Below are 27,586 nucleotides of genomic sequence, written 5' to 3'. Positions count from 1 at the left end.
AGCTCATACCTCTCAGCTTGGGTACTAGTCTGGTGGCAAACCTTTGAACCTTTTCCAGTTTAGTCTTATACTTGACTAGATATGGACTCCATGCTGGAGCCGCATACTCCAGGATTGGTCTGACATATGTGGTATATAATGTTCTGAAAGATTCCTTACACAAGTTTCTAAAGGCCGTTCTTATGTTAGCCAACCTGGCATATGCTGCTGATGTTATCCTCTTGATATGAGCTTCAGGGGACAGGTCTGGCGTGATATCAACCCCCAGGACTTTCTCTCTCTCTGACTCTTGAAGTATTTCATCTCCCAAGTGATACCTTGTATCTGGTCTCCTGCTTCCTACTCCTATCTTCATTACATTACATTTGCTTGGGTTAAACTCTAACAGCCATTTGTTCGACCATTCCTACAGCTTGCCAGGTCTTCTTGAAGCCTCAAGCTGTCCTCCTCTGTCTTAATCCTTCTCATAATTTTGGCGTCGTCAGCAAACATTGAGAGGAATGAGTCTATACCCTCTGGGAGATCATTTATGTATATCAGAAACAGGATAGGTCCAAGCACAGAGCCCTGTGGGACTCCACTGGTGACTTCACGCCATTCTGAGGTCTCACCTCTCACTATAACTCTCTGCTTCCTATTGCTTAGGTACTCCCTTATCCACTGGAGCGCCCTACCAGTTACTCCTGCCTGTTTCTCCAGCTTATGCATCAACCTTTTATGGGGTACTGTGTCAAAGGCTTTCCGACAGTCCAAAAAAATGCAGTCCGCCCATCCTTCTCTTTCTTGTTTAATCTTTGTCACCTGATCGTAGAATTCAATCAAGCCTGTAAGGCAAGATTTACCCTCCCTGAACCCATGTTGATGGGTTGTCACGAAGTCTCTTCTCTCCAGATGTGTTACTAGGTTTTTTCTCACAATCTTCTCCATCACCTTGCATGGTATACAAGTTAAGGACACTGGCCTGTAGTTCAGTGCCTCTTGTCTGTCACCCTTTTTAAATATTGGTACTTCATTAGCAGTCTTCCATACTTCTGGTAGGTCTCCCGTTTCCAGTGACCTACTATACACTATGGAGAGTGGCAAGCTAAGTGTCCTGCACACTCTTTCAATACCCATGGTGAGATTCCATCCGGCCCAACAGCTTTTCTCATATCCAGCTCCAATAGGTGCTTCTTGACCTCATCTCTTGTAATTTCGAACCTTTCCATGGTCACCTGGTTTGCTGCCACCTCTCCTAGCGCCGTGACTTCTCCCTGTTCTATTGTAAAGACCTCCTGGAACCTTTTGCTGAGTTCTTCACACACCTCTTTGTCATTCTCTGTGTACCTGTCCTCGCCCACCTTAAGTTTCATCACCTGTTCCTTCACTGTTGTCTTAATCCTGATGTGACTGTGCAGTAGCTTTGGTTCGGTCTTGGCTCTATTAACTATACCATTTTCATACCTTTTCTCAGCTGCTCTTCTCACACTAACACACTCGTTCCTGGTTCTCTGGTATCTCTCTCTACTTTCTGGTGTTCTGTTATTACGGAAGTTCCTCCATGCCCTTTTGTTCAGCTCCTTTGCTTTCATACATTTCCTATTAAACCACGGATTCTTCCTTTGCTTCTCTGTTTTTTCCTGTTGGGCTGGGACAAACCTGCTTACAGCCTCCTGACATTTTTGGGTGACATAGTCCATCATGTCTTGTACGGACTTGGTTCCGAGTTCTGTGTCCCATTGCATATCCCATAGAAATTTATTCATCTCCTCATAGTTTCCCTTTCGGTACGCCAGCCCTTTGTTTCCCAGTTTTTTTTGGGGGTGATAATTCCTAGCTCAACCAGGTACTCAAAGCTCAATACACTATGATCACTCATTCCCAAGGGGGCTTCCAACCTAACTTCCCTTATATCCGACTCATTTAGGGTAAATATCAGATCAAGCAAGGCTGGTTCATCCCCTCCTCTCGTTCTTGTCGGTCCCTTGAAGTGTTCACTTAGAAAGTTTCTTGTTGCCACATCCAGCAGCTTAGCTCTCCATGTGTCTGGGCCTCCATGTGGGTCTCTGTTCCCCCAATCTATCTTTCCATGGTTGAAGTCTCTCATGATTAGTAGCCTGAATCCGTTCCTGCTAGCCACAGAAGCTGCTCTCTCTATTATATTGATGGTGGCCAAGTTGTTTCTATCATATTCCTGTCTGGGTCTTCTGTCATTTGGTGGGGGTTATATATGACTACTAATATAATTTTCTGTCCTCCAGTTGCTAAGGTGCCTAATATGTAGTCACTGAAACCTTCACAGTTCTGAATTACCATCTCTTCGAAACTCCAACCTTCTCTTAGTAGCAAAGCTACACCACCTCCTCCTCTCCCTTCTCTCTCTTTCCTCACTACATAGTAGCCCTGTGGAAACACTGCGTTTGTTATGGTGTGTGTGTGTGTGTGTGTGTGTGTGTGTGTGTGTGTGTGTGTGTTTGTGTGTGTGTGTGTGTGTGTGTGTGTGTGTGTGTGTGTGTGTGTTTGTGTGTGTGTGTGTGTGTGTGTTTGTGTGTGTGTGTGTTTGTGTGTGTGTGTGAGTGTGTGTGTGTATGTGTGTGTGTGTGTATTCACCTAGTTGAACCCACCTAGTTGTGTTTTCGGCCTTTGGTCTTACCTCTTGTCGGAAAATCCGACACCATTTAATATATCATACAGACAGATAATTGCTGCTGTATTGTATAAACAAGTTAACCCATAGAAAACGTAACTTGTAGTGGAATTACCGTCTATAGAAAACGGAATATCATTACCACACACTATTATATATTCACCACCTATTATGGTGGTAATTATTCTTAAATACATTAGTCTTTGGACTTTACCATCATAAAAACATCCTATATAAATTAACTTAATTATCAATATTAAAGTAGAGTAAATGTGACCCTTCTATCACTTACGTTCATCTGGACAATGTAGGCCAGTAGCGTCAGTGAGGAAGGAGGAGCAGCCATTGTTATACTGAGACCAGAGGCGCACGGGAGCAATTCGGCTCCTGTTAATTTTACTTGGACGAAGTGTTATGGAAACCAAAGGTGTACCATCATCAACACGCTGTCAACAAATTCAAGTTAAGTGTTCTACCGAAACCCATTTATCTATCATTAGTAGCCATTAATGTCAGTGGATATAGGGTGATCCGGTTAGAGCATGAGATCGCCTCAAACTAAAGGTAATTAAGCCAGGTCTTTAAGGTTCCTTGTACAGTGTTTTCTCTGATATAGCTGTCATATAATAGGATTCTGGCTTCTTAGCTAGCGCCCTTTTGACAGGTCAAGACGACGAAGCATGCTTTGTGCATCAGTTACCAGGGTGATGGAAGCTACCTCAAAGAGGGAAAATGTGGTGTCTACATCCTGGTTATACCTGGTGGACTAAGGCCTGCTGTACAAATAAGATAAGGAACCTCTTCAATATGTGTAGTTAATACTGTAGTTTGATTGGCTGCATATATATAAATTCAATTAATATAAACCCCCCTAATGTGTAGAGGATCGATTTGTGAGATTATGAGATTATTGCAGAAATACAGTCCACTTATCATTATACAAATTGCTATCGAAGTATATAAATTAACGTAAATATAAATTCATATAAATTAAATAAATATAAATCTCACAGGTCGGTTCCCACACCTCTTAACTTTCAATCAATTGGTGTACAGATTCTAGAGCCTATTGGGCTCTATCAAATCTTCATTTGAAACTGTGTATGGAGTCTGCCTCCACCTCATCACAGCCTAATGAATTCCATTTTTTAAACTACTCTGACACTGACCAAATTATTTCTAGTGTCTCTGTGGCTCTTTTGGGTATTAAGTTTCCACCTGAGTCCCTTTGTGTTCCACTCATGTTTAATAGTTTGTCTTTGTCCACCCTGTCAATTCACCTGAGAATTTTGTAGGTGATGATCGTGTCTTCCCTTACTCCTCTGTCTTCTGATGTCGTGATGTTTAGCTTGCATAGTCTTTCCTCGTAGATCATACCTCTCAATTCTGAGACTATTCTGGTGTCATATCTCTAAATCTTCTCTAACTTTGCCTTGCAACTAACTAGGTATGGATTCCAGGCTGGAGCTGCATACTCCAGGACTGGTCTGACATAAGTGGTATTCAAGGTCCTGAACGATTATTTTCACAAGTTTCTAAAGGCAGTTCTTATGTTGGCCAATCTAGCTTATGCTTTTGATTATTTCCTTTTGATGTGGGCCTCTGGGGACAGGTTCGTTGTGACAGGTTCAACCCCAGATCTTTCTCTCTATTTGATTCTTGCAAAATTTCACCTCTCAGATGGTACCTTGTGTTCAGCCTCCTGCTCCCATCGCCTAATATAATTAGTTTACACTTTCCTAAGTTAAACTTTAGTAGGCATTTTCTAGACGAATTAATCCAGTTTATCCAAGTCGTCCTGTAGTCTCTGCCTATCTTCATCTGTCTTGATTCTTCTCATAATTTTTGCATCATCAGCAAACATTGAGAGGAAGGTTTCTATATCCTCTGGAAGATCGTTTACATATATCAGAAACAGGATGGGTTCAAGTACAGAGCCCTGTGGGACTCCGCTGGTGACATCTCGCCACTCTGATGTCTCCCCTCTCACAGTTACTCGCTGTTTCCTGTTGCTTAGATACTTCCTTATCTACTGGAGCACCCTCACCTTTTACTCCTGCCTGTTTCTCCAACGTTTGCAACAGCCTTTTATTCGGTACTTTGTCAAAGGCTTTTTGAAAATCCAAGAAAATGTAGTCTGCCCACCCATCTCTTTCTTGCCTAATTTTCGTCGCCTGGTCCACGATTTACCATCCCTCTAGCCATCCTGGTAGTGTGTTGCAAAATTCTTTTCCTTTAGATGTTCTTCGAGCCGTTTCCTGACGATCTTCTCCATCACCTTGCATGGTATACGTGTATGGTAGATACGCCTGTAGTTCAGTGCCTCTTTGTCTGTCACCCATGTTGTATATTAGGATTACATTAGCTGTTCTTCCAGCTTTCTGGTAGGTCTCACGCTTCCAGTGACCTGTTATACACCACAGAGAGAGACACAGTGCTTCTGCACCCTTCTTTAGGGTACACCGTCTGTGTGTGTGTGTGTGTGTGTGTGTGTGATTGAGTGTGTGTGTTTTTGTGTGTGTATGTGTGAGCGTGTGTATTCACCTAGTTGTGCTTGCGGGGGTTGAGGTCTGCTCTTTTGGCCTGCCTCTCAACTGCCAATCAATCAACTGTTACTAACTACTGACTAACTAATTTTCTTGTCCACACACACACACACACACACGCACACACACACACACACGCACCATCGAATTACCATCGAAGAGATGGTAATTCAGAACTGTGAAGGTTTCAGTGACTACATATCAGGCACCATAGCAACTGGAGGACAGAAAATTATAGTAGTAGTCATATATAATCCCCCACCGAATGTCAGAGGACTCAGACAGGAATATGATAGAAACAACTTGGCCACCATCAATATAAAAGAGAGAGCAGCTTCTGTGGCTAGCAGGAACGGATCCAGGCTACTAATCATGGGAGACTTCAACCATGGAAAGATAGATTGGGGGAACAGAGACCCACATGGAGGCCCAGACACATGGTGAGCTAAGCTGCTGGATGTGGCAATAAGAAACTTTCTAAGTTGACACGTCAAGGGACCGACAAGAACGAGAGGAGGGGAGGAACCAGCCTTGCTTGATCTGATATTTACCCTAAATGAGTCGGATATAAGGGAAGTTAAGTTGGAAGCCCCCTTGGGAATGAGTGATCATAGTGTATTGAGCTTTGAGTACCTGGTTGAGCTAGGAATTATCACCCCAAAAAAAAACTGGGAAACAAAGGGCTGGCGTACCGAAAGGGAAACTATGAGGAGATGAATAAATTCCTATGGGATATACATTGGGACACAGAACTCGGAACCAAGTCCGTACAAGACATGATGGACTATGTCACCCAAAAATGTCAGGAGGCTGTAAGCAGGTTTGTCCCAGCCCAACAGGAAAAAAAAAAAAGCAAAGGAAGAATCCGTGGTTTAATAGGGAATGTATGAAAGCAAAGGAGCTGAACAAAAGGGCATGGAGGAACTTCCGTAATAACAGAACACCAGAAAGTACAGAGAGATACCAGAGAACCAGGAACGAGTATGTTAGTGTGAGAAGAGCAACTGAGAAATGGTATGAAAATGATATAGCTAATAAAGCCAAGACCGAACCAAAGCTACTACACAGTCACATCAGGAGGAAGACAACAGTGAAGGAACAGGTGATGAAACTTAGGGTGGGCGAGGACAGGTACACAGAGAATGACAAAGAGGTGTGTGAAGAACTCAACAAAAGGTTCCAGGAGGTCCTTACAATAGAACAGGGAGAAGTCACGGCACTAGAAGAGGTGGCAGCAAACCAGGTGACCTTGGAAAGGTTCGAAATTTCAAGAGATGAGGTCAAGGAGCACCTATTGGAGCTGGATGTGAGAAAAGCTGTTGGGCCGGATGGAATCTTACCATGGGTATTGAAAGAGTGTGCAGGAGCACTTTGCTTGCCACTCTTCATAGTGTATAGTAGGTCACTGGAAACGGAAGACCTACCAGAAATATGGAAGACTGCTAATGTAGTACCAATATTTAAAAAGGGTGACAGACAAGAGGCACTGAACTACAGGTCATTGTCCTTAACTCGTATACCATGCAAGGTGATGGAGAAGATTGTGAGAAAAAACCTAGTAACACATCTGGAGAGAAGAGACTTCGTGACAACCCATCAACATGGGTTCAGGGAGGGTATATCTTGTCTTACAGGCTTGATAGAATTCTACGATCAGGTGACAAAGATTAAGCAAGAAAGAGAAGGATGGGCGGACTGCATTTTTTTGGACTGTCGGAAAGCCTTTGACACAGTATCCCATAAAAGGTTGATGCATAAGCTGGAGAAACAGGCAGGAGTAACTGGTAGGGCACTCCAGTGGATAAGGGAGTACCTAAGCAATAGGAAGCAGAGAGTTATAGTGAGGGGTGAGACCTCAGAATCGCGTGAATTCACCAGTGGAGTCCCACAGGGCTCTGTGCTTGGACCTATCCTGTTTCTGATATACATAAATGATCTCCCAGAGGGTATAGACTCATTCCTGTCAATGTTTGCTGACGACGCCAAATTATGAGAAGGATTAAGACAGAGGAGGACAGCGTGAGGCTTCAAGTAGACCTGGACAAGCTGCAGGAATGGTCGAACAAATGGCAGTTAGAGTTTAACCCAAGCAAATGTAATATAATGAAGATAGGGGTAGGAAGCAGGAGACCATATACAAGGTATCACTTGGGAGATGAAATAATTCAAGAGTCAGAGAGAGAGAGAAAGACCTGGGGGTTGATATCACGCCAGACCTGTCCCCGGAATCTCATATCAAGAGGATAACATCAGCAGCATATGCCAGGTTGGCTATCATAAGAACGGCCTTTAGAAACTTGTGTAAGGAATCTTTCAGAACATTATATTCCACATATGTCAGATCAATCATGGAGTATGCGGCTCCAGCATGGAGTCCATATCTAGTCAAGCATAAGACTAAACTGGAAAAGGTTCAATGATTTGCCACCAGACTAGTACCCAAGCTGAGAGGTATGAGCTAAGAGGAGAGACTACGGGAATTGAACCTCACTTCGTTGGAAGACAGAAGAGTTAGGGGGGACATGATCACCACATTGAAGATTCTCAAGGGAATCGACAGGGTTGACAAAGACAGGCTATTTAACACAAGTGGCACACGCACAAGGGGACACAGGTGGAAACTGAGTGCCTAAATGAGCCACAGAGATATTAGAAAGAACTTTTTCAGTGTCAGAGTGGTTGACAAATGGAATGCATTAGGAAGTAATGTGGTGGAGGCTGACTCCATACACAGTTTCAAGTGTAGATATGATAGAGCCCAATAGGCTCAGGAACCTGTACACCTGTTGATTTTCGGTTGAGAGGCGGGACCAAAGAGCCAGAGCTCAAACCCCGCAAGCACAACTAGGTGAGTACAACTATGTCAGTACACACACACACACACACACACACACAAACACACACACACACACACACACACACACACACACACACACACACACACACACACACACACACACACACACACACACACACACACTCTGCTGCCTGTAGAAATAGATCCCACCTGCTCATCATGGGCGACTTCAATCACGGAAGGATTGACTGGGAAAACAAGGAACCGCATGGAGGTGAGGATACGTGGAGAGCCAAACTATTGGAGGTGGTGACAAGAAACTTTTTAACCCAGAATGTCGGAGAACCCACAAGGATGAGAGGCAATGATGAACCAGCGAGACTCGACCTAGTCTTCACTGTGGACGACTCCGACATAAGAAAAATCGGTTTTGAGGACCCAGTAGGAATGAGCGACCACAGTGTACTGGTGTTTGAGTACTTGATTGAAGAAGGGTTATTGAACTCGAGGAGGGATACCGAAACCAAAACGTTAGCATACCGAAAGGGACTCTATGAGGGGATAAGAAAATTCCTAACAGATATAGCATGGGAAACAGAGCTCAGGGAAAAGACGGCCCAAGATATGATGGATTACATCACACAGAAATGCAAGGACGCAGCAAACAAGTTTGTCCCAGTCCAAAAGGAAAACAGAGAAATGAAAATGAGAAACGCATGGTTTAATCAGAGATGTGGGCTAGCTAAGCAGCAAAGTAAAAGGGGATGGAGAAACTATAGGAATAACAGTACACTGGAGAGCAGAGAAAGATACCAGAATGCCAGGAATGAATATGTCAGGATGAGAAGAGAGGCAGAAAGACAATACGAAAATGACATCGCAAGCAAGGCAAAGACTCAGCCTAAATTGTTGCATAGCCATATCAGGAGAAACAGTAAAGGAACAGGTTATGAAATTAAGGATAGGGGCAAAAGGATTCACTACAAATGACAAGGAAGTGTGTGAGGAATTGAATAAGAAATTCCAGGAGGTCTTCACCTTAGAGCAAGGAGAAATTCCAGAGGTAAGTGTGGGAATAGCTAACCAGGAACCACTGGAAGAGTTTGAGATTACCAGCGGGGAAGTAAGGAAGTGTTTACTAGAGTTGGATGTGACAAAGGCTATAGGACCAGATGGAATCTCCCCTTGGGTTCTAAAGGAAGGAGCAGGAGAACTGTGCTTACCACTCTCCATAGTGTATAACATATCACTGGCAACAGGGGAACTGCCAGATATTTGGAAAGCAGCTAACGTAGTCCCGATATAAAAGAAAGGGGATAGACAGGAGGCACTGAACTACAGGCCTGTGTCCCTAACCTGCATACCATGCAAGCTGATGGAGAAGATTGTGCGAAAAAAACTAGTGGAGCATCTGGAGCGCAGGAACTTTGTAACACAGCATCAACATGGTTTCAGGGATGGCAGGTCCTGCCTCACAGGGTTACTTGAATTCTACGACCAGGCAACAAAAATAAGGCAAGAAAGAGAAGGGTGGGCAGACTGCATATTTTTGGATTGTCAGAAAGCCTTTGATACAGTGCCACACAAGAGGCTAGTGCGAAATTTGGAGACGCAGGCTGGAGTGTAAGGGAAGGTACTCCGTTGGATAGAGGAGTACCTAAGCAACAGGAGACAACGAGTCTATGTAAGGGGTGAGGTCTCAGATTGGCGAGACGTTAGAAGTGGAGTCCCGCAGGGGTCAGTCCTTGGACCTATACTGTTTCTGGTAAATGTAAATGATCTCCCAGAGGGTATAGATTCGTTCTTCTCAATGTTTGCCGACGATGCAAAAATTATGAGGAGGATTAAAACAGAGGATGATAGTAGGAGGCTACAAGATGACCTAGATAGACTGAGTGAATGGTCCAACAAATGGCTGTTGAAGTTCAACCCGAGTAAATGCAAAGTAATGAAACTAGGCAGTGGAAACAGGAGGCCAGACACAGGATACAGAATAGGAGATGAAGTACTTAATGAAACAGACAGAGAAAGATCTAGGAGTTGATATCACACCAAACCTATCTCCTGAAGCCCACATAAAGAGAATAACGTCTGTGGCATATGCGAGGCTGGCTAACATCAGAACGGCGTTCAGGAACCTGTGTAAGGAATCATTCAGAATCTTGTACACAACATATGTAAAACCAATCCTGGAGTATGCGGCCCCAGCATGGAGCCCGTACCTTGTCAAGCACAAGACGAAGCTGGAAAAAGTCCAAAGGTATGCTACTAGACTAGTCCCAGAACTAAGAGGCATGAGTTATGAGGAAAGGCTGCGAGAAATGCACCTTACGACACTGGAAGACAGAAGAGTAAGGGGGGACATGATCACAACCTACATAAACCTCAGAGGAATCGACCGGGTAAACAAGGATAAACTATTCAACACTGGTGGGACGCGAACAAGGGGACACAGGTGGAAACTGAGTACCCACATGAGCCACAGAGACGTTAGAAGGAACTTTTTCAGTGTCAGAGTAGTTAACGGATGAAATGCATTAGGCAGTGATGTGGTGAAGGCTGACTCCATACACAGTTTCAAATGTAGATATGATAGAGCCCAGTAGGCTCAGGAATCTGTACACCAGTTGATTGACAGTTGAGAGGCGGGACCAAAGAGCCAAAGCTCAACCCCCGCAAGCACAAATAGGTGAGTTAAAATAGGTGAGTACACCCAGGAAGCAGCCCGTAACAGTCTAACTCCCTGGTACCTTTTTACTGCTAGGTTGATACCTGGTTGATACCTGGTTGATGGGGTTCTGGGAGTTCTTCTACTCCCCAAGCCCGGCCCGAGGCCAGGCTCGACTTGTGAGAGTTTGGTCCACTAGGCTGTTGCTTGGAGCGGCCCGCAGGCCCACATACCCACCACAGCCCGGTTGGTCCGGCACTCCTTGGAGGAATAAATCTAGTTTCCTCTTGAAAATGTCCACGGTTGTTCCGGCAATATTTCTTATGCTTGCTGGGAGGACGTTGAACAACCGCGGACCTCTGATGTTTATACAGTGTTCTCTGATTGTGCCTATGGCACCTCTGCTCTTCATTGGTTCTATTCTACATTTTCTTCCATGTCGTTCACTCCAGTACGTTGTTATTTTACTGTGTAGATTTGGTACTTGGCCCTCCAGTATCTTCCAGGTGTATATTATTTGATATCTCTCTCGTCTTCTTTCTAGTGAGTACATTTGGAGGGCTTTGAGACGATCCCAATAATTTAGGTGCTTTATTGCATCTATGCGAGCCGTATATGTTCCAGGTAACAGGGATATCACGGTGAAAGAAACTCTGCCCATTTTGTTTCTCGCCGGCGCCGGGAATTGAACCCTGGTCCACAGGATTATGTATCCTGCATGATGTCCATTCAGCCACCGGCGCCCATATGTGTGCGTGTACTCACCTAGTTGTACTCACCTAGTTGTGCCTCCAGGAATTGAAACCAGGAAGTTGAAAACCAGGAATACGGCGGAAAACTCCATATGGTTATTCAGGCAAACAGTAAATCAATGCTTTAATTGAGGAACTGGCAACTGGTGGCATCCATCCCGCTAACAGGGACAACATAGACGCAATAAAGCACCTAAATTATTGGGATCGTCTCAAAGCCCTCCAAATGTACTCACTAGAAAGAAGACGAGAGAGATATCAAATAATATACACCTGGAAGATACTGGAGGGCCAAGTACCAAATCTACACAGTAAAATAACAACGTACTGGAGTGAACGACATGGAAGAAAATGTAGAATAGAACCAATGAAGAGCAGAGGTGCCATAGGCACAATCAGAGAACACTGTATAAACATCAGAGGTCCGCGGTTGTTCAACGTCCTCCCAGCAAGCATAAGAAATATTGCCGGAACAACCGTGGACATTTTCAAGAGGAAACTAGATTTATTCCTCCAAGGAGTGCCGGACCAACCGGGCTGTGGTGGGTATGTGGGCCTGCGGGCCGCTCCAAGCAACAGCCTGGTGGACCAAACTCTCACAAGTCGAGCCTGGCCTCGGGCCGGGCTTGGGGAGTAGAAGAACTCCCAGAACCCCATCAACCAGGTATCAACCAGGTAACAACGGTCGACTGATCATCCCACTGTGACCATCACCCTCTACTATATGATAAGTACCTGCCCATAAATTTTGAACAAATAAACATATATAATATCAAAAATATATACATATAATATTATAAATAGTAAAATTTACTAAAGTCAGCAAGGGATACATACGGCAAAGCACAAATACAATATAATACAATACATAAGAAAATGGAGGTGTGTGGCAAGTGTTCTTAAGCTTTTGGGAGACGTATTGTAGGCGTCAATTGTTGCATCTGTAGCACAAGATTTCACCTTAACTGTGCAGAATTATCTAAATGCACAAAAAGACACGTGATATACTTGATTTGTTACAATGACAGGTTAAAATGGGAAAACATAACCCAACTGACGAATGTCATACCTCAGGCACACAGATTAACATTCACAGAAAAGCTACCAGCGATATATGCGGATTGTGAAAAACAGCACTGGACAGCAACCAAAACTCAGGAACCGCTGGTTAAGAGAGCAACAACAGTAGTGGGGAGGGAGAAGGTATTGTGGTACAAAACAATAGCCATATTGCAAAGCCAGGTAATATAAACAATGAAAGCAACAGTGGAAAACAGTGCATAAACGTAGGAATTGGGACGATGAAAAGAGGTGGAAAATAAACAGGTGGCCAAGACAAGCGCAGGTATAAATAACATGGAGAAAATAAAAACTGAGAATATATGCAAAAATTACGCACAACACGGAATCCGGAAATATTGGAAAAAGGCACAAAATGCCCTTTTCTGCATCCTCGAAAATGCAGGAAGTTTTTTTCGAGGGGTTCGTGCCATTTTGAAACAGAGTGCAGATAAACTATGTAAATAGTTTATTGTATGTAAATAGAGTGCACCCTAAACTATGTCAATTTTCAATCAATGAAAGAAAATGTTATAGAGGCCGGAATTCCACATGAGAGGTAAACAGTGTTATAGATGGGAAGATCAATATGCTATACTATAATTATTTTAAATGACAGGCAGAAACAGAATAGAACATATGAGACAGAGGAATAGGCAGATAGAACCACTGCAGGATTACAGAGGAAGAGGGTGATATCAACAAGACAGGAATGCAGGTCATCATCAAGTACACAGGTACTGCACCACACAACACTCGTACTACTACCAACACTGGACGAATCACTACCAAAACAGTACACCCAGGTCCAGGGTGGAGAGGCGGGAGAACTACCAGAGCCCACCAGAAGTGACAAGCAATATGGGAAATAATTTATATTTGCAAACATACAAGGCCTAAAGTCAAAGTCAAGAAATAAAGTTAAGTTTATAAACGGCCTTCTAACAGAACCGAACTCAATATTTGGTGCATTTACAGAATCCCACACGAAAGACAACATGGATAGTGAAATATGGATCCCATATTATATAATCTATATAGTTGTGACAGAGTAATTAGGTCAAGTGGAGGAGAAGGTCTGTATATTAAAGAGGAACAGGAATGCACAGAGCTTCTAAACTCGTCCAATGAGGTGGTAGAGGTACTTGCGATCAAGATAGAAAATATAAATCTAATTATTATTCTAATATACAAACCACCAGAGGCAACAGTTTGCGAATTTCTGAGCAGATACACAAAATAGAGACTATTCTTGTTAACCTGCAAATCCAGTACCAAATATTATATTTCTTGGAGACTTCAATCTACTCACTTTAAAATGGAGGATAGTAAACAATCTCTTTATAGCAGGAAATCAATCTGGAAATAACCAACCACAGGTCAGAGAACTACTGAGATTCTGTGACAAAATTTCGCTCAGTCAGCAGATTATAGAACCAACTAGGAACGAAAACACGCTGGACCTGATATTCACAAACAATGATAAGCTAATCAGGGACATTACAATCTCAGACACTATAGACTCGGACCACAAGATCATTGAAGTGCAAACTAACATAATAACGGTAGTAGGTCCAAGAGAAACAACAAGCGAGAAGGTTTATTCAGTAAATTCAATTCTAATTATAAAATAATAGACTCGGAGAAAATATACAGGGACCTTTCAAACATTCATTGGGAAACTGTTGTAATACAAATCCTACACAAGGAATAGAAAAACTGACTTCTGAAGCATATGAAGTGTGTCTCAAACACTTTCTGTCTCAAGGTGTGTCTTTTGAGGAAAGCCAGAAAGAGGTCTAACGTAGAAAGAGAACGAAGACGACAATATAAAAGAAGACAAAAAATAACGGAAATGCTTAATCATAACGACTTTCTAAACAAAAAAGGAATAATTTTAATAATAAGGGAGACTGAAGAAATAGAACAGAGACCGAATCATTTATATCAGATTGAAGAAAAACAAATAGAACAGAAAGCAATTCAAGAAATAAAGAAAACCCTTAAATATTTCTTCACATTTGCGAAATCAAAAGCAAAAAGCACTGCCAGTATTGGACCTATTCGTAGAAGTGAAGGTTCATACACGGAGGATGATAGAGAAAATAGTGAAATCCTAAAAAAACAGTATGAGGACATGTTTAGCACTCCAATAAACAACATGAAAGTTTAAGGTCCAGACAACTTCTTTATGTGTGATATTCAAACCCCTGTAAATATAACTGATATCAACACAAGCATGGAAGATTTTGAAAGGGAAACTGACAATATGCCCATGCACTCAGCCCTAGGGGCCAGACTCATGGAATTCAAAATTTATAAAGAAATGCAAAGTGCTAGTAGCGCAGGCACTCAGTATAGTGTGGTGGAAGAGCTTGGACACAGGGGAGATACCAAATGCACTTAAATCAGCAGACATTACCCCTCTTCACAAGGGAGGGAGTGAAGCATTGGCAAAGAATTATATACCAGTTGCACTAATGTCCCACAAAATAAAAAGTATTTGAGAGAGTGATCAGTAGTCAGCTCACTAATTTCATGGAAACCAATGATCTCCACAACCCAGGCCAACATGGATTTAGAGCAGGAAGATCATGCCTCTCACAGCTACTTGACAACTTCACCCCCCTGACCTGTGTTTAACAGATCTCTAGCCCTGTCAATGGAGGACAGAAGAAAATGTATATATGCTGGTTAGCATATAATGCTAGTGTGCTAGCACTCAGTATAGCACACATTATAAATGTGTGGCCACGTCTGTGGTAGAAAAGAAAAGGCTACTTGACTACTACGACAAAGTCACTGAGGCATTAGAAGAAAAACAGAATGCAGATGAGATATACACAGACTTGACATTCGATAAATGTGGCCATGGAGTGTTAGCACATAAAACGTGGTCAATTGGAATAACTGGTAAAGTAGGACGCTGGATAATCTTTTCTATCGAACAGAACACAATGAATAACTGTCAACCATATACAATCGAGTCCAAGCACAGTAAAAAACTCTGTACCTCAAGGTACAGTCCTTGCACCACTGCTTTTCCGTATTCTCATATCAGATAACAAATCAAATACTAGGCACAGCTTCGTGTCATCCTTTTCAGATGACACAAAAATCAGCATGAAAATTACCTCTGCTGAAGACATTGAAACACGTCTATCAGATATTAATAAAGTTTTCGACTGGCCAGCAGAAAATAACATGATAATTAAGTGATAAATTCCAGGTATTCAGATACGGTAAAAATGAGGACCTTAATTAAACGTAATAAAGGATACAAAATACAATCAAATGTGCCCATAGTAAGAAAACAGCATGTAAAGGATTTTGGAATAATGATGTCTGACGACCTTACGTTTAGAGAGCATAACCAACCAAATATTGCGTCAGACAGAAAAAGACAGGATGGATTACGAGAACTTTCAAATCCAGATATTCCATCACAATGGTTGTACTCCTCAAATCACTTGTGCTGTCCCATCTTGAGTACTGCTCAGTACTCACTTCTCCCTTCAGAGCAGGAGAGATTGCTGAAATATAAGGGAGTACAGAGAACATTGCTGCAATAGAGCACCTAAATTATTGAGATCGTCTCAAAGCTCTCCAAATGTAGTCATTAGAAAGGAGACGAGAGAGATATCAAATAATATACACATGGAAAATACTGGAGGGCCAGGTCCCAAATCTACACGGTAAAATAACATCATACTGGAACGAACGATATGTAAGAAAATGCAGAATAGAACCAGTGAAGAGCATGGGTACCACAGACACAATCAGAGAACTCTGTATAAACATCAGAGGTCCACGGTAGTTCAACTTCCTCCTAGCGAGTATATGAAATATTGCCAGAAAAACCATGGACATCTTCAAGAGAAAACTAGATAATTTTCCAAGTCCCAGTGTTATTAACTTTATTGTATTGTGAATAAATTGTAAATAGCTGTTGTTATGTGGTGGTGGCGGTGGCAGGCAGCTACGGTGATGGCAGCGGTGGTGGTGGTGGTTATAGTGGTAGGGGTTGATGTGGTGTTATAGTAGTGGGGTAGTTGTAGTTGTGGTAGTTGTTGTATTAGTAGTAGTGGTGGTAGTTGTGGTGACAATAGTGGTGGTGGTAATAGTTCTGATGGTAGAGGTGGTAGTAGTGGTGGCTACCTTGGGATGATTCTGAGGATTAACGTCCCCATAGCCCCGTTTCTGGCCAAGCCTTCTGGTTGGGGGGTCTGGTTAATCAGGCTGTTGAATGCATGTGAAACACAATCTGGTTGATTAGAAATCTTTGGATGTGTTTATCAAGATCTTTCTTGGACACGTGAGAAGCCGGTCAGTTATGTCCCTTATGTGTAAAGAAAGAGCGTTGAAAAGTCTTGGGCCTTTGATGTTTATAGAGCTCCCTCTAAGAGTAGCTATTGCACCTCTGCATTCCAAAGGGCGCTATTTTACACATCATGCCATGCCTCCTGGTCTCATGTGATGTTATTTCCTTGTGCAGACTTGGAACCAATCCCTCTAATATTTTCCAGGGTGTAAATTATTATATCTCTCTCTCTTGCCTGCGCTTTAGAGAATACAGATATAAACATTTTAATCGGTCCCAAAAATGTTGAAGTTTTATAGTGGATTCCTGCAGTAAAGAATCTATGCCAATCTCTAGGTCGGCAATATCTCCAGCTTTGAAAGGGCCTGTTAGTGTGCAACAAGATTTCACTCTAGAATAGTGCACTATCATCTTAAAAATTATCATTATTGGTATAGCAGCCCTGGTCTGAGAGGTTCATGTTATCGAGCCTGGCCCTTTTCTCGGTTGTAACAGATAACTGGGTTCTTTAAAGATAAATCCTACTGATATGATAAATCACATATCCTATACATAGCTTTTTCCTTCTACAGTATCACTTAAGGGGCTCGGTGACGGAGGAGACCTTTCCAAATATGAAATATAGTGAAAACTTTTAAACAAATCTCTCGTTATTTGGCATCAGCGTCCTGAAAATTTCATCCCAATATGTTATAAAATTGATTTTTTACGAACTTTTAAAAAATAAATGCGTGCGCGACGAGCGGCAACCGGTTCTGATAATAACGATAACACCTATTTACTGGCAATCAAGGATAAAGTGATACAAGCACCTGTTCGATACACAAAGAAGACAAGTAATAGTAAGGAGGCTCCACAAAGTGGATATGCCGCTGGTGCCACCTGGAGGGCCAAATTTCACACATAATAATGAGTTAGTATGTTATGCTGTATTATATTATATATCATATAAATACATTGCCCAATGGTAATATTTCTTATGTTCCTTTGTACGAAAAGCTGACAACCTCTTTTTTATCTCTCTCTCCTTTGTTTCTATGCGGATTTTGTTGTGACTTCTACATCTTGGAGAATGTATATCTGGCACTAAACATGTGAAGTTGGAACGAAATTGGTCAACATGTTAATTAGCCACAGGTGGCAGAAGTTGTTGCCTTTATTTTTTTGTTTTTGGCCGATTTATTTACAGAGTTCAAGCTCTATTATCTTTGACTATTTGGGTTGTATTGATGAATAAGGACCATATGAGGGCTTTATCACTTATATATGGACAATAAAGTCACTTCAATAAATATGTTTCGTTAAAAGAATATGAGAATATAAGAATGAAGGTAACTGCAGGTCAATTAGCCCATACCAGTCAGTTCCTATTTATATCCACCCAATCTCATTTATATATATGTCTAACCTACTGTTAGACAGTTAAGGGGCCCAGTGTCTGTTTTTACAGTTATCCCTAACGAATCACTATATTATGTTTTTTAGGGGGTTATTTTTCTTGACTTCATTTCAACAAATATTGACCTACAACATTCATATGATCGAGTACGAATGCTAAGCAATGTTTATTAAAATATACAAGACAATTCATTGATTACAACGTCCCATATTCATTGGCAATAACTTCAACTATTCAATTATCAAGATAACCTCAAGAATCTCTAAAACAGGAATTTTAATATTTGAGACTTGATAAAAATTAAGTTTCCGACCGATTCGCACCATTTTTACATATTATGTGCAAAGTTCTTAGATCTAAGGTCTCTATAACTTTGTTTAGTCATAAAGCCATAACGTTTGGAGTTATAATTTTTTTACATATAAATGTGGCACTATTTGGATGGCCACATTGAAAAAAATGTTTTACACTAAACTATTCTTTCAAACAATATTTTTATCAAAGATACATGAACGTTATATGCCATTCTAGCATACATATGATATGTTCTCCAACTGCTAATAAATAACAATGTGACATTTTAAGATTTGTATCACTAATTTGAAATTGTGAGTTTTTTCAATTTTTTTTAACATTTTTCTTTTCATGGTTTGATGTTGATCTATTAGAAAACGTTGGAGCATTTACCGTGAAGATTATTCACAACAAAAATTGAGTGTTTGAGGAAGTTTCGGGGCACCGTCACCTGGCACCTTAACTGTGATTTATATATAGTTTCCGTTTTTATATTTTCGTTTCTTCCAGAGCGCACGAGTTGCATTAAACATATTATCGGTGGCATTTTGAATGACCAGAACATCAGACTGGAGGTTTTCTGTGTCCTCTATTTTGTCTACTCTTATCAAAATCCCAAAGGATGACACAGCACAATAGATTATCTCCTTTTATATGTCTGATAAGAGGAAGAGAAAAAATACAGGAGCAAGCAGCGTACCTGGTCGGGACTGAGCTTTTCCCGCTGGATGATCCGGATTTTACTTTATTAACTATTGCACTCTGATTTCTTTTCGTTTGAAAGTTAAGGATCCGTCTCCCTTCTTTGCTACTAATTACTTTTGAATGCTTTTGTGTGCAATAACATCATGGTCACATTTGCCGAAAGCTTTTATAAAGTCTGTGTATAATAAGTCAGCATTGTGCATTGTGGCATTTATTTCCATGTCAAAGTGATCTAGCAATTGTGAGAGGCAAGAACACCCTGTTTTGAAACCAAGTGGTCCAGGGTTATGTTGATATTGCGAGTCCATGTGATTAGTGATCTTACTTCTTAGCACTCTTTGAAAGATTTATATGACATATGATGTAAGGGTCATTGGTCTATAATTATTCGTATCTGATTTACTACTTCCTTTTTGATGTGGCGCGATCTCCATTGTTTTGAGTACGTCAGGGGTAACACCGGTATCTAGGCTTCCTATCCAACAGACACTTAGGGCCTGTGATGTGGTGTTGTGCACGTCTTGATGAATGTAGAATTCCAGGAGTCTGTGCCTGGTGCACACTGCATGGGCATGTTGTCTCTGGCTACTTCAATGTTTAGTGGGGAAAGGGTGACATCGAATGTATGGTTCGATGCTGATGTCATATGCATAAAGAACTCGTTTGGATCATCGATCTTCAATGAGTTCAGAGATTCATTGAATAGTGAGTGGTTCTGTAGCCTATGTATTTTATTCATTTCTTTGTTATTTGTAAATGTTTCAGCACACTTGTGCAAGGTCCCAATTTTATATGTAAATTTTATTCTAAATTTTGAACTTGAGAAGAAGAATTTTTGTATTCCTCTCTATTGCACTTATAGCCATTTGTACTCTTTGCCTCTCATGAATTATATGATTCTCTGCACCTTAAGCTCGAGCATTTCCATAACTCTACCTAGTCGTTGTTGGGATAGAGTGGCACATTTGTGATGTTCTGTGATTTATTTTCTTCGCATATAGAGGGAATGTCGTTCTCGATCCAATTTGCATCTTTTTCTCTTTTTTTCCTTAATGGTATGTGATTTCCACATATATCTTGTACTATTGTGCCTACGTTCTCGACACACTAGTTTAAGGTTGCATTATCTAGCTGTTCTTCCCAGCATATTTCTGCGTTGTCCTGGTTTATTAGTTCCCAATTAATCAGTTTGTTGATGAAATTGATTATACTGACTTCTCTTCATGTTGAAATTGAGACTGGCTGCACAGGTCTATTGCCCATGCTTCTCTGGACTTCTATTAGGTTGTGATAGGAGTAACATGTATTGGTAATCGTTATGACCCTAATGAGTTCATCATTGTTTGTGAAAATAAGATCTACGATGTTCTCCTTTCCAGTTGGTTCTACTATTTGCTGTTTAAAGGAAAACTCTCATACATCTGAATGAGGTCATTTGTGTGTGACTGTTCATTTAGACTTCTTCCTAAGATTCTTTCTGGAATGACTTTATATGCCATATTTTTTCCATTTTAGATGCCATAAGTTGAAATCATCAACCAAGATGATGGTGGTAGTGATGGTTGTTGTGTAAATAGTGTATTGGTAATGGCATTGGTGGTAGTGGTAGTCATTTAGCAAGTGTTTCTTTGGTTCAGTTATAAACTACAATTAAAACTTCCCTAAATGTTCATAATTTTCTTTTAAATTAAATAATGCATCATCTATCTTCTGTAAGTACAAATAACTGACAACACTTTATCAGCTGAATCAAGGGAGAAGTCAAAGGTTAAATGAGGATTCAACTCTGTTGTTCTTCAATAGGCTTCCTTTGAAGCTTTTGTAACCTATATGACATCTACATATTTTGTTTTCATAATAGAACTGGAAGAGTCTGTTATGGCCGTGAAGATGTTACCAAGATGAAAATTGTGAGTAATGAAGTTTTGGCCCTGTACTTCATGGGGGGATGCCGAGTTCCCCAGTTGGTTAAATTAAAAATAAAACAAATGCAATAATATAAAACAATGAATTAAAGGAAGCTACAAGTGTCAGTTTATAACTACTTACCTGCTGCTGTAAGTACCGTGTGAAGAAAAATGCGAAGGCCACCGTATACGACACGAGGAATATCCTCATCAACCATCTTGGGTAACGACCTGTAATAATAATTTGTAATTATACAACAGAAGCTGATTACAATGCATTTATCAAACCATCTAAGTAAATAAGAGACTATACATATAATTACGTAATAGTGGTTGATGCCCTTATGTGTTAATCAATCCTTGGACATAATTGGGCACATCCCCATCATGGTTACTTCCTAGTCGAGTGTAATTTATGAAACCCTTCAATCATGGAGACGATGTTTGTCGGAGTACAGATACACCTTATTTCATTTGTTGCTCGACGCTTCTGATCGGCATGCCAGGCCCATCCACATCACTGCATTATTTGTGGAAATGGCACCCTGCTTGTTAAAAATCTTATATTTATTCAAAATTGAAACAAGCGATTTTTTTTTTAAATCTTAAGGTTAGTAAATATTAAACAAGATTGAACTGAAACCTAAGCATCTTGGGCTTCCATCTTCCCTTATTATCCTCGAAGAACTCATCCAGCATCTTGACTCCCACCACTCCAGATCCAAGACATTAAGTCCACTCGCTCATGAAAACGGCTTTACATCCATCTTGTCATAATCTCTGGGTGATCAACCAAGGCCGACAATTGCCATGAGGTCTGGGGACCTGACAGTACTCACACCACTCCTTCCCAGGCATCCAACCCGACCACCCGGGGTACTCACACCTCTGTTACTCACCATACTGTGAGGGATGATGTACACTCGGCTGCCACCCGCTCTCCTCATTACTCTGACACTCAGCATAAAGGCCGAGAACACGAGGACAAGGACACAGATACATCAATGTTTGCTGACGATGCCAAAATTATGAGAAGTATTAAGACAGAGGAGTACTGCTTGAGGCTTCAAGAAATCCTGGACAAACTGAAGGAATGGTCTAACAAATGGTTGTTAGAGTTTAACCCAAGGAAATGTAATTTAATGAAGATAGGTGTTGGGAGCAGGAGGCCAGATACAAGGTATCATTTGGGAGATGAAATACTTCAAGAGTCAGAGAGAGAGAGAAAGACTTGGGGGTTGATATCACGCCAGACCTGTCCCCTGAAGCCCATATCATGAGGATAACATCAGCAGTATATGCCAGGTTGGCAAACATGAGAACGGCCTTTAGAAACTTGTGTAAGGAATCATTCAGAACTTTGTATACCATATATGTCAGACCAATCCTGCTTCGTCATGGGTTCGTATCCTGGCCGGGGAGGATTTACTGGGCACAAATCCTTAACTGTAGCCTCTGTTTAACTCAACAGTAAAATAGGTACTTGGTTGTAAAAACGATTCTTTGTAGGGGTCGTATTCCAGGGACTTGCCCGAAACGCTACGCGTACTTGTGGCTGTACAAGAATGTAACATCTTTTATATATATCTAAACAAAAAATGCAGCTCCAGCATGGAGTCTATATCTAGTCAAGCATGAGACTAAAAAAGAAAAGGTTCAACGGTTTGCCACTAGACTAGTACCCGAACTGTGAGGTATGAGCTACGAGGAGAGACTACGGGAATTAAACCTCACGTCGCTGGAAGACAGAAGAGTTGAGGGAACATGATCACCACATACAAGAGTCTCAAAGGAATTGATAGGGTAGATAAAGACAGGCTATTTAATACAGGGGGACACAATTAGAAATTGAGTGCCCAAATGAGCCACAGAGATATTAGAAAGAACTTTTTCAGTGTCAGAGTTGTTAACAAATGGAATACATTTGGAAGTGATGTGGTTGTGGCTGACTCCATACAAAGTTTCAAGTGTAGATATGATAGACCCCTGTAGGCTCAGGAACCTGTACATCAGTTGATTGAGAGTTGAGAGGCGGGACCAAATAGCCAAAGCTCAACCCATGCAAACACAACTAGGTGAGTACAACTAGGTGAACACATCTACATAACGGGTCACCTACACTGTGATCTCACAACTTATAACAAATTAAGAAACTTTGATTTCTCCTCATTTAACTATAAAGAGATGAAATCACTAGTATGGCAAACTATAGTGACTTCCTTGGCCCACCTAACTGAAACAAGTTCCTTAGAGACCCATTACTTGGTTCATTACCTACAGAGAACTGAAGAGCTTCCATGATTGCCTTCCTCTACTATGTCTTCTACAAGCACACCAACGACCCGAATATCACACTTACGCCCACACCAAATTTCCTCACTGTTAAGGTAAGCCAAGACTCTGGTTACTGATAAGGTGAGCCATGACTCTGGTTACTGTTAAGGTAAGCCATGTCTCTGGTCACTGTTAAGGTAAACCATGTCTCTGGTCACTGTTAAGGTAAGCCAAGACTCTGGTTACTGATAAGGTAAGCCATGTCTCTGGTCACTGTTAAGGTGAGCCATGTCTCTGGTCACTGTTAAGGTAAACCATGTCTCTGGTCACTGTTAAGGTGAGCCATGTCTCTGGTCACTGTTAATGTGAGCCATGTCTCTGGTCACTGTTAAGGTGAGCCATGTCTCTGGTCACTGTTAAGGTAAACCATGTCTCTGGTCACTGTTAAGATGAGCCATGTCTCTGGTCACTGTTAAGGTGAGCCATGTCTCTGGTCACTGTTAAGGTGAGCCATGTCTCTGGTCACTGTTAAGATGAACCATGTCTCTGGTCACTGTTAAGGTGAGCCATGTCTCTGGTCACTGTTAAGGTGAGCCATGTCTCTGGTCACTGTTAAGGTGAGCTATGTCTCTGGTCACTGTTAAGGTAAACCATGTCTCTGGTCACTGTTAAGGTAAGCCAAGACTCTGGTTACTGATAAGGTAAGCCATGTCTCTGGTCACTGTTAAGGTGAGCCATGTCTCTGGTCACTGTTAAGGTAAACCATGTCTCTGGTCACTGTTAAGGTGAGCCATGTCTCTGGTCACTGTTAAGGTGAGCCATGTCTCTGGTCACTGTTAAGGTGAGCCATGTCTCTGGTCACTGTTAAGGAAAACCATGTCTCTGGTCACTGTTAAGATGAGCCATGTCTCTGGTCACTGTTAAGGTGAGCCATGTCTCTGGTCACTGTTAAGGTGAGCCATGTCTCTGGTCACTGTTAAGATGAGCCATGTCTCTGGTCACTGTTAAGGTGAGCCATGTCTCTGGTCACTGTTAAGGTGAGCCATGTCTCTGGTCACTGTTAAGGTGAGCTATGTCTCTGGTCACTGTTAAGGTAAACCATGTCTCTGGTCACTGTTAAGGTGAGCCATGTCTCTGGTCACTGTTAAGGTAAGTCATGTCTCTGGTCACTGTTAAGATGAGCCATGTCTTTGGTCACTGTTAAGAAGAGCCATGTCTCTGGTCACTGTTAAGATGAGCCATGTCTCTGGTCACTGTTAAGAAGAGCCATGTCTCTGGCCACTGTTAAGATGAACCATGTCTCTGGTCACTGTTAAGGTGAGTCATGTCTCTGGTCACTGTTAAGATGAACCATGTCTCTGGTCACTGTTAAGATGAGCCATGTCTCTGGTCACTGTTAAGATGAACCATGTCTCTGGTCACTGTTAAGAAGAGCCATGTCTCTGGTCACTGTTAAGAAGAGCCATGTCTCTGGTCACTGTTAAGATGAGCCATGTCTCTGGTCACTGTTAAGATGAGCCATGACTCTGGTCAAAGTTAAGATGAGCCATGTCTCTGGTCACTGATAAGAAGAGCCATGTCTCTGGTCACTGTTAAGATGAGCCATGTCTCTGGTCACTGTTAAGGTGAGTCATGTCTCTGGTCACTGTTAAGATGAACCATGTCTCTGGTCACTGTTAAGAAGAGCCATGTCTCTGGTCATTGTTAAGATGAGCCATGTCTCTGGCCACTGTTAAGATGAACCATGTCTCTGGTCACTGTTAAAGTGAGTCATGTCTCTGGTCACTGTTAAGATGAGTCATGTCTCTGGTCACTGTTAAGATGAGCCATGTCTCTGGTCACTGTTAAGATGAGCCATGTCTCTGGTCACTGTTAAGATGAGACATGTCTCTGGTCACTGTTAAGGTGAGTCATGTCTCTGGTCACTGTTAAGGTGAGTCATGTCTCTGGTCACTGTTAAGAAGAGCCATGCCTCTGGTCACTGTTAAGATGAGCCATGTCTCTGGTCACTGTTAAGGTAAACCATGTCTCTGGTCACTGTTAAGGTGAGACATGTCTCTGGTCACTGTTAAGGTGAGCCATGTCTCTGGTCACTGTTAAGGTGAGCCATGTCTCTGGTCACTGTTAAGGTGAGTCATGTCTCTGGTCACTGTTAAGATGAGCCATGTCTCTGGTCACTGTTAAGATGAGCCATGTCTCTGGTCACTGTTAAGGTGAGCCATGTCTCTGGTCACTGTTAAGGAGAGCCATGTCTCTGGTCACTGTTAAGGTGAGCTATGTCTCTGGTCACTGTTAAGGTAAACCATGTCTCTGGTCACTGTTAAGGTGAGCCATGTCTCTGGTCACTGTTAAGGTAAGTCATGTCTCTGGTCACTGTTAAGATGAGCCATGTCTTTGGTCACTGTTAAGAAGAGCCATGTCTCTGGTCACTGTTAAGATGAGCCATGTCTCTGGTCACTGTTAAGAAGAGCCATGTCTCTGGTCACTGTTAAGATGAACCATGTCTCTGGTCACTGTTAAGGTGAGTCATGTCTCTGGTCACTGTTAAGATGAACCATGTCTCTGGTCACTGTTAAGATGAGCCATGTCTCTGGTCACTGTTAAGATGAACCATGTCTCTGGTCACTGTTAAGAAGAGCCATGTCTCTGGTCACTGTTAAGAAGAGCCATGTATCTGGTCACTGTTAAGATGAGCCATGTCTCTGGTCACTGTTAAGATGAGCCATGACTCTGGTCAAAGTTAAGATGAGCCATGTCTCTGGTCACTGTTAAGAAGAGCCATGTCTCTGGTCACTGTTAAGATGAGCCATGTCTCTGGTCACTGTTAAGGTGAGTCATGTCTCTGGTCACTGTTAAGATGAACCATGTCTCTGGTCACTGTTAAGAAGAGCCATGTCTCTGGTCATTGTTAAGATGAGCCATGTCTCTGGCCACTGTTAAGATGAACCATGTCTCTGGTCACTGTTAAAGTGAGTCATGTCTCTGGTCACTGTTAAGATGAGTCATGTCTCTGGTCACTGTTAAGATGAGCCATGTCTCTGGTCACTGTTAAGATGAGCCATGTCTCTGGTCACTGTTAAGATGAGACATGTCTCTGGTCACTGTTAAGGTGAGTCATGTCTCTGGTCACTGTTAAGGTGAGTCATGTCTCTGGTCACTGTTAAGAAGAGCCATGTCTCTGGTCACTGTTAAGATGAGCCATGTCTCTGGTCACTGTTAAGGTAAACCATGTCTCTGGTCACTGTTAAGGTGAGACATGTCTCTGGTCACTGTTAAGGTGAGCCATGTCTCTGGTCACTGTTAAGGTGAGCCATGTCTCTGGTCACTGTTAAGGTGAGTCATGTCTCTGGTCACTGTTAAGATGAGCCATGTCTCTGGTCACTGTTAAGATGAGCCATGTCTCTGGTCACTGTTAAGGTGAGCCATGTCTCTGGTCACTGTTAAGGTGAGCCATGTCTCTGGTCACTGTTAAGATGAGCCATGTCTCTGGTCACTGTTAAGGTAAACCATGCCTCTGGTCACTGTTAAGGTGAGCCATGTCTCTGGTCACTGTTAAGGTGAGCCATGTCTCTGGTCACTGTTAAGGTGAGCCATGTCTCTGGTCACTGTTAAGATGAGCCATGTCTCTGGTCACTGTTAAGATGAGCCATGTCTCTGGTCACTGTTAAGGTGAGTCATGTCTCTGGTCACTGTTAAGGTGAGTCATGTCTCTGGTCACTGTTAAGAAGAGCCATGTCTCTGGTCACTGTTAAGATGAGCCATGTCTCTGGTCACTGTTAAGGTAAACCATGTCTCTGGTCACTGTTAAGGTGAGACATGTCTCTGGTCACTGTTAAGGTGAGCCATGTCTCTGGTCACTGTTAAGGTGAGCCATGTCTCTGGTCACTGTTAAGGTGAGCCATGTCTCTGGTCACTGTTAAGATGAGCCATGTCTCTGGTCACTGTTAAGATGAGCCATGTCTCTGGTCACTGTTAAGGTGAGCCATGTCTCTGGTCACTGTTAAGGTGAGCCATGTCTCTGGTCACTGTTAAGATGAGCCATGTCTCTGGTCACTGTTAAGGTAAACCATGTCTCTGGTCACTGTTAAGGTGAGCCATGTCTCTGGTCACTGTTAAGGTGAGCCATGTCTCTGGTCACTGTTAAGGTGAGCCATGTCTCTGGTCACTGTTAAGATGAGCCATGTCTCTGGTCACTGTTAAGATGAGCCATGTCTCTGGTCACTGTTAAGGTGAGCCAT

At 42.1% G+C, this 27,586-nt stretch overlaps 1 long non-coding RNA gene across 1 annotated transcript in view; it reads left to right on the top strand.

Moving 5' to 3' along the window:
* Positions 1 to 27,586, top strand: part of LOC138370398 (uncharacterized) — a 45,376-nt gene that overhangs the window by 12,629 nt on the left and 5,161 nt on the right. Inside the window, exon 2 of the long non-coding RNA XR_011230125.1 lies at positions 23,355 to 23,461. This is a non-coding gene — a long non-coding RNA (uncharacterized lncRNA). The remainder of the gene's footprint in view (positions 1 to 23,354; positions 23,462 to 27,586) is intronic.

This window comes from Procambarus clarkii, chromosome 32 (assembly GCF_040958095.1).
Source record: "Procambarus clarkii isolate CNS0578487 chromosome 32, FALCON_Pclarkii_2.0, whole genome shotgun sequence".
Lineage (NCBI taxonomy): Eukaryota > Metazoa > Arthropoda > Malacostraca > Decapoda > Cambaridae > Procambarus > Procambarus clarkii.
The sequence above is the reverse complement of the archived record's forward strand: the minus strand, read 5'-3'. Positions and strand labels throughout refer to the sequence as shown.